General features: G+C 40.3%; 2 pseudogenes; both read right to left on the bottom strand.

Moving 5' to 3' along the window:
- Positions 1 to 813: 813 nt before the first annotated feature.
- Positions 814 to 1,534, bottom strand: LOC149194607 (vacuolar protein sorting-associated protein 26B pseudogene; annotated as a pseudogene).
- Positions 1,535 to 5,808: 4,274 nt separating this feature from the next.
- Positions 5,809 to 6,548, bottom strand: LOC149194606 (vacuolar protein sorting-associated protein 26B pseudogene; annotated as a pseudogene).
- Between the last annotated feature and the right edge of the window lie 1,559 nt (positions 6,549 to 8,107).

Here is an 8,107-nt window from a genome sequence, read left to right as displayed (position 1 = left end):
AGGATAAAACAAAACCACATATATCTTGAGCATTTGAAACACTGTATGAATCCTGAGAAGAAAAGCAGTCATTTGTATTACTGAAAACAAGTTCTTACATAAGCCAAAATAAACTCTGTTTCTCAAAAACATCCAACCCTTATTACCTCACTCTCTTGGCTATTTATAGAGTGCTTTTCCTATCTCATTCGAGCTTCCTCCTCCAGCATGAAGGGAGCTCGATGATTTCCATTAATTACCCCTATCCGCTATTGAACTAACCTATTAAATACAATCAGCACTAACTGAAGTTCTAAAAAGTTCTAATTTAATTATAACTCTAACTCTATCTTCCTCGTAGAAGATTCCTCCTTGCAGCTTTGACACATGGTTTCCTTTTCGTTTGGCTGAGATCGCTGTAATTAACCTTTAATGCTCCATGTTTGTCTTTAATGACACATCTTTCTGTTACCCTGAAACATAGGCCCCTGTTTGTCGGTCCTTGATGTGCTGTTCCATTTTGGTCATCCATCACTTCGAACATGCAGCAGCCTGTCTTCTAGCCCTTTAATAATCCAAGATATGGAATGCTGCCATGTCTCCAGATGAACTGTAGGCTGTATTGATGGACAGGTGTCTTTCTTTCAAAACTCCCGTTCAAACTGCTTTTTCTGTGTTGAAAACACCACCTACAGCAGTTTCGTAGCGCGCTACGAAACTGCTGAGTTATGTTTGTTAATGCATATGACAATCTGAAATTTTGTAGGGCTTGATGCACAAAATGCTCTCCTTGTATCCATTCAGGATTACTGGTTGATTCTTGTTCCTGAGTTGCTATTTGCTGATTGTCATGAAATATTCAAACTCAATATGTAGGCAATCCTCAATCCCGACCTCCATCTTGATGCTGTTGTTAACTGTTGGAAGTGGTGTATAATTCCGCACCCAGAAGTCTTGGTACTCGACAATGTTACTGACATAGTTACGACTGATAGTAACCTTCAAAATGTACCTTAGCCTCCCATTTACACCATTGTATGACTCATATGGCATCTCAACTGTGGAGAACTCGAATGGATAGGTCTTACGATCATGAAGCTCACCAGGTACATCTAGCTCCCGAACAAGGGAAATAAAATCGTAGAAGTTACCCCTGTCGAAATACAACTCTATTTGGCCTAGAAGCTCAATTTTTACACCATTATGCTCAACTTTTTTACCAGCAACAGGTTCTATCAAAACCTCTACAACAACATTTTCTTGGCTTCGAAAAAGAGGCACCAAGGCAGTTTGCCCATTTCCTTTCTTTACAGTAGCCTGCTTACGAGTTTTCCCATCAGAAAAGGTGATAGATATTATACAAGGTAGCTTAAACGCTCCAATGAGATAGTTCATATTTGCAACTGGTCAATGCTTTTAAGTGATCTCCAAAACCCAAAATCTGCAATGATTGGTCAATCCACCCGCAGTTTTCACTTCAAAACACTTGCAAAACTTCCCGAACTCGGCAGACCTCTTAATTCTAACCGACTCATATGAAAACTTCGTTACAGGGTCAGGGGCTTCAATCCACTATATCAGAAACAGAATAGGATGCAATGAAACATGAAACTTTTTCACCTGGAGCTCTGACCACAGAGAAAACAAAAAATTTGATACAGTGGTACCCATCTTCATCTTTACATATCCACGGATGACATAGAACTCCATGAGCAGTCAGGCGCTCATAATCCCCGCTCAGATAGTTTTGAAGTAAGCATCTTTCTGATAAGATCCTTTGCACTCTTAGAAATTGTGGGCCATGGTTCTGAATCAAAATCAATATGACCTCGTAGAACAACATCGAAAACTCCCTGCTATGTTTCTGCCCAAAATGGTGGAACACCGCTGAGTAAGATGTATAGGATGACCCCGGCTGTCCACACCTCTGCCTCTGGACCATAGCATTTGCATAACATTTCCGGGGTAACATAGTATGGGCTTCCAACCACATCAGTGAACACGTAACCAGGTTTGAAAAAGACAGACAACCCAAAATCAATTTCCTTCAATGATGAATGACAGAAAGCACCTCTTTGTTAGTTGCAGTGCTCGTGCCCATCCCTATCACGAGCATGTTGCTTCAAATGATTCATCAACCTTGTCCCATAGTCTTTTACTTGTTCATCCGCAGTAATAGCACAGAAAGCTATTTCTCCAAATCTCTGACTAGGATAAGGGCGATAAGAAATGCCCCCAACAACTTAATTTTTCTTGATGATCATCATTGACTTGTGGCTCCTGTCCATTACAAGTCTAACAATGTACGCCTTTGGCATATTGGGAAGTTGCCTTGCAAATATATTCTTTAATCCAATAAGCCAGATCATATGTTGATCAATTCCATCATTACTAAAACACACGAATTGAAGACGGCCTGCATCTTCCTCTTTCTTGAGTGATTCTTCTCTAGAACAATAGGCTCCACTGGTTTGAATGTTATCAGTGGAAGTAAGCTTATTAGCTTCCTCTTTCACGGAACTGGGTAAAAGAGCAGAACCGGAAGGAGCAACTTGAGCATTGTTGGCTGAGACATTACTGTTGTTGTTGTTACAGCTAATCTTTTCTTCTTTAACTGTGTCAAGAATCGGTTCAGCTTTAACAGTGGTGGCAAGTGCAGCTCCAGCAGCATCAACCTTGGGTTTAAGATTGCGGGAATTAGCAGCGCCGTTGTCCAAGCGAGCGGCAGTGAAGGTGTGCATGGAATCGTGGCTATCATCGGAGTCGTCGTCGGCATCAGAGTCGTGGTCTTGATCCTATTCGTCTCCATAAGCAAGTAAACCACAAGATACATACATGAATGATGAGCTAATAAGGTCCTCCACTTGAAACCTCGAGAACTCTGAGCATAACCTGCAGCCATTGCATTCCATACAACTACATCTCTCTCTGGCATTTCATCAAACACTTGGAAACCTTCCTCTATACTCCCACACTTAGAATACATATGCAGACAAAGGCAACTTTGACTTCCATTCGACTTCATAATAATTTATATTACCGCTATCCCCTTTGATGCCAACAGAGCCTGCACGTGTCAAGACCGACATGTAAGACTTTACACATGCTATTCCCGTAAAATTCTTGCAAAAAATATGACAGCTAGTGTGAGATGTACTATGGATCAGCACGGATTCCCCATTTCGTAGCGCAGTTAGTGCAAAGTCGGTGTTTTTCGCTACGAAATCACTAAAATAGGTTGCGTTGCGAAACTGCTAAAGGATTTATGCGCTGCGAAAACACTTTGTCCTTAAGCTAGTCTGAGCAATTTTGGCAACAGAATTTTCAGTGATAACAGTGGCTCCACTTGGGATAGTGTGCCCTTGTGGTACACTAAGAACATGCAGATCCAGTGCCTTATCCATTTATGACAAACAGAAATTTGCTTGACAAGCATGACTGTAGGAGAAAGAAAGCTACATCTACTGAAAAATGCTCAGTTGACCTTGAGCTTATTTGCATTTACCTACCTACCTACCCTAACAATTTCAACTTCTTTCTGCTCAATCAATATGAAATTTCCAATGTAGCCAATCCTCTGTTTTATCTGATATTTGATTTCTTTGACTGCATCGGAATTCAGAGCCAATATGATAGTGTGATGACCGCTGCCACTGAAATTGTCTCTGATCTTTATAGGTAAACTGAAGCACTGGAGAGTAAAACTCTTCCATGTAATCAGCTATAGGATCCCAGAATACATGATCAGCTTGATTTTTCTTGTAACTTTCCGGCTGTGCAAACTGATCCTCAACAACAGTGTACATTTCCTCAATCGTAAAAGAGAAAGGAACCAGCATTGTCTCCTTGCGTTCTGCCATAGAAAACTTCTGAAAATAATGATCATGATTATGAAAACTATATGCCTGAATTTGACCTTCTACACCTTCAATTTCTTTCTCAATGTCCTCAGCAACTTCATCCAAAAATCTCATCTTATCCTCTGCCTTGCAGTCAAAGGATTTTAGATATGAGGACAAGGACAAAGAAAAATTTTCATCTATTTCTCCATTACTATGATCATTATTCCATTGTTTGAAACCTTGAATTGAAGGAGAGTTTACCACCACCTCTGACCTATCTATCCATTCCTCTAAAAACATAAGCCATAAATCTTGAAATGACTTAATGGATTTGATAGGAAAGCTTCCAATCCATTGTTTACATTTCCCTTGAAGTGAATCATAGAATAACATAATGCAAACATCCTCATGTTTAACTCTAAGAAGCTCAGCAAAATGACAGAAATCTGAGATATGCTTCAGAGTTAAACTCAAATCCTCTCCATTAAATTTGGGACCATTCCTTAGAAAATATGCATCCTTGGGAAAATGATTTGGGAAACCATGAATTCCTGAAAAATCTATGCATGCATACCTTGAACTAAGAATGGTAGCTTCTGGGTCCTTCATAACTCCAGTGGAATCACCATGAATGTATGAATTTTGAATTATTCAAAAATGGAGTCGCCAAGGTAGATTTGCAGCCTCAAAAACCTTCTGAGCTCCTGCTACCTTCAGAAGTTCAGCTTCATAATTTCGGGAATGAATAATATTCAGACTCCCGGCAGACGCACCAAAATGTTATCACAAAATCAAACACTGAAGGCTGCTAATCAGCAAGACTCTGTGTAACTATTTCAAACCAGACTTTTGACTAAGGCTTAGCCTCCTTAGCCTGAGAGGGCTCTCTCAAAGGGTTATTGATTTCAATTATTGATGAGATGGCTAACTCTTTCAAAGTAAATTTAACACATATGTTGGCTGGACAGACATTACAAAGACTACCATTGGGCTCATGGAGTTAATCATCACTTCAGCAAACTATAAAACTACTCATTCATAGAAGTCAGGGCATGTAATGTTTAAACACTCAAAATACCTCTCATAGAAACCTCAACTTACAAATACACACAGGAAATCAGAGCAGCAAAGTGAATTCTGAGTGATTGTGTATCTATACAGTTGTAAAACATAAAGGATAAAACAAAACCACATATATCTTGAGCATTTGAAACACTGTATGAATCCTTAGAAGAAAAGCAGTCATTTGTATTACTGAAAACAAGTTCTTACATAAGCCAAAATAAACTCTGTTTCTCAAAAACATCCAACCCTTATTACCTCACTCTCTTGGCTATTTATAGAGTGCTTTTCCTATCTCATTCGAGCTTCCTCCTCCAGCATGAGGGGAGCTCGATGATTGCCATTAATTACCCCTATCCGCTATTGAACTAACCTATTAAATACAATCAACACTAACTGAAGTTCTAAAAAGTTCTAATTTAATTATAACTCTAACTCTATCTTCTTCGTAGAAGATTCCTCCTTGCAGCTTTGACACATGGTTTCCTTTTCGTTTGGCTGAGATCGCTGTGATTAACCTTTAATGCTCCATGTTTGTCTTTAATGACACATCTTTCTGTTACCCTGAAACATAGGCCCCTGTTTGTCGGTCCTTGATGTGCTGTTCCATTTTGGTCGTCCATCACTTCGAACATGCAGCAGCCTGTCTTCTAGCCCTTGAATAATCCAAGATATGGAACGCTGCCATGTCTCCAGATGAGCTGTAGGCTGTATTGATGGACAGGTGTCTCTCTTTCAAAACTCCCGTTCAAACTGCTTTTTCTGCGTTGAAAACACCACCTACAGCAGTTTCGTAGCGCGCTACGAAACTGCTGAGTTATGTTTGTTAATGCATATGACAATCTGAAATTTTGTAGGGCTTGATGCACAAAATGCTCTCCTTGTATCCATTCAGGATTACTGGTTGATTCTTGTTCCTGAGTTGCTATTTGCTGATTGTCATGAAATATTCAAACTCAATATGTAGGCAATCCTCAATCCCGACCTCCATCTTGATGCTGTTGTTAACTGTTGGAAGTGGTGTATAATTCCGCACCCAGAAGTCTTGGTACTCGACAATGTTACTGACATAGTTACGACTGATAGTAACCTTCAAAATGTACCTTAACCTCCCATTTACACCATTGTATGACTCATATGGCATCTCAACTGTGGAGAACTCGAATGGATAGGTCTTACGATCATGAAGCTCACTAGGTACATCTAGCTCCCGAACAAGGGAAATAAAATCGTAGAAGTTACCCCTGTCGAAATACAACTCCATTTGGCCTAGAAGCTCAATTTTTACACCATTATGCTCGACTTTTTTACCAGCAACAGGTTCTATCAAAACCTCTACAACAACATTTTCTTGGCTTCGAAAAAGAAGCACCAAGGCAGTTTGCCCATTTCCTTTCTTTACAGTAGCCTGCTTACGAGTTTTCCCATCAGAAAAGGTGATAGATATTATACAAGGTAGCTTAAACGCTCCAATGAGATAGTTCATATTTGCAACTGGTCAATGCTTTTAAGTGATCTCCAAAACCCAAAATCTGCAATGATTGGTCAATCCACCCGCAGTTTTCACTTTAAAACACTTGCAAAACTTCCCGAACTCGGCAGACCTCTTAATTCTAACCGACTCATATGAAAACTTCGTTACAGGGTCAGGGGCTTCAATCCACTGGATCAGAAACAGAATAGGATGCAATGAAACATGAAACTTTTTCACCTGGAGCTCTGACCACAGAGAAAACAAAAAATTTGATACAGTGGTACCCATCTTCATCTTTACATATCCACGGATGACATAGAACTCCATGAGCAGTCAGGCGCTCATAATTCCCGCTCAGATAGTTTTGAAGTAAGCATCTTTCTGATAAGATCCTTTGCACTCTTAGAAATTGTGGGCCATGGTTCTGAATCAAAATCAATATGACCTCGTAGAACAACATCGAAAACTCCCTGCTGTGTTTCTGCCCAAAATGGTGGAACACCGCTGAGTAAGATGTATAGGATGACCCCGGCTGTCCACACCTCTGCCTCTGGACCATAGCGTTTGCATAACACTTCCGGGGTAACATAGTATGGGCTTCCAACCACATCAGTGAACACGTAACCAGGTTTGAAAAAGACAGACAGCCCAAAATCAATTTCCTTCAATGATGAATGACAGAAAGCACCTCTTTGTTAGTTGCAGTGCTCGTGCCCATCCCTATCACGAGCATGTTGCTTCAAATGATTCATCAACCTTGTCCCATAGTCTTTTACTTGTTCATCCGCAGTAATAGCACAGAAAGCTATTTCTCCAAATCTCTGACTAGGATAAGGGCGATAAGAAATGCCCCCAACAACTTAATTTTACTTGATGATCATCATTGACTTGTGGCTCCTGTCCATTACAAGTCTAACAATGTACGCCTTTGGCATATTGGGAAGTTGCCTTGCAAATATATTCTTTAATCCAATAAGCCAGATCATATGTTGATCAATTCCATCATTACTAAAACACACGAATTGAAGACGGCCTGCATCTTCCTCTTTCTTGAGTGATTCTTCTCTAGAACAATAGGCTCCACTGGTTTGAATGTTATCAGTGGAAGTAAGCTTATTAGCTTCCTCTTTCACAGAACTGGGTAAAAGAGCAGAACCGGAAGGAGCAACTTGAACATTGTTGGCTGAGACATTACTGTTGTTGTTGTTACAGCTAATCTTTTCTTCTTTAACTGTGTCAAGAATCGGTTCAGTTTTAACAGTGGTGGCAAGTGCAGCTCCAGCAGCATCAACCTTGGGTTTAAGATTGCGGGAATTAGCAGCGCCGTTGTCCAAGCAAGCGGCAGTGAAGGTGTGCATGGAATCGTGGCTATCATCGGAGTTGTCGTCAGCATCAGAGTCGTGGTCTTGATCCTCTTCGTCTCCATAAGCAAGTAAACCACAAGATACAGACATGAATGATGAGCTAATAAGGTCCTCCACTTGAAACCTCGAGAACTCTGAGCATAACTTGCAGCCATTGCATTCCATACAACTACATCTCTCTCTGGCATTTCATCAAACACTTGGAAACCTTCCTCTATACTCCCACACTTAGAATACATATGTAGACAAAGGCAACTTTGACTTCCATTCGACTTCATAATAATTTATATTACCGCTATCCCCTTTGATGCCAACAGAGCCTGCACGTGTCAAGACCGACATGTAAGACTTTACACATGCTATTCCCGTAAAATTCTTGCAGAAAA

The sequence above is a fragment of the Pinus tabuliformis genome, chromosome 2_2 (assembly GCF_031772625.1).
Source record: "Pinus tabuliformis cultivar Carrire ecotype Pingquan chromosome 2_2, CPIR1, whole genome shotgun sequence".
Lineage (NCBI taxonomy): Eukaryota > Viridiplantae > Streptophyta > Pinopsida > Pinales > Pinaceae > Pinus > Pinus tabuliformis.
The sequence above is the reverse complement of the archived record's forward strand: the minus strand, read 5'-3'. Positions and strand labels throughout refer to the sequence as shown.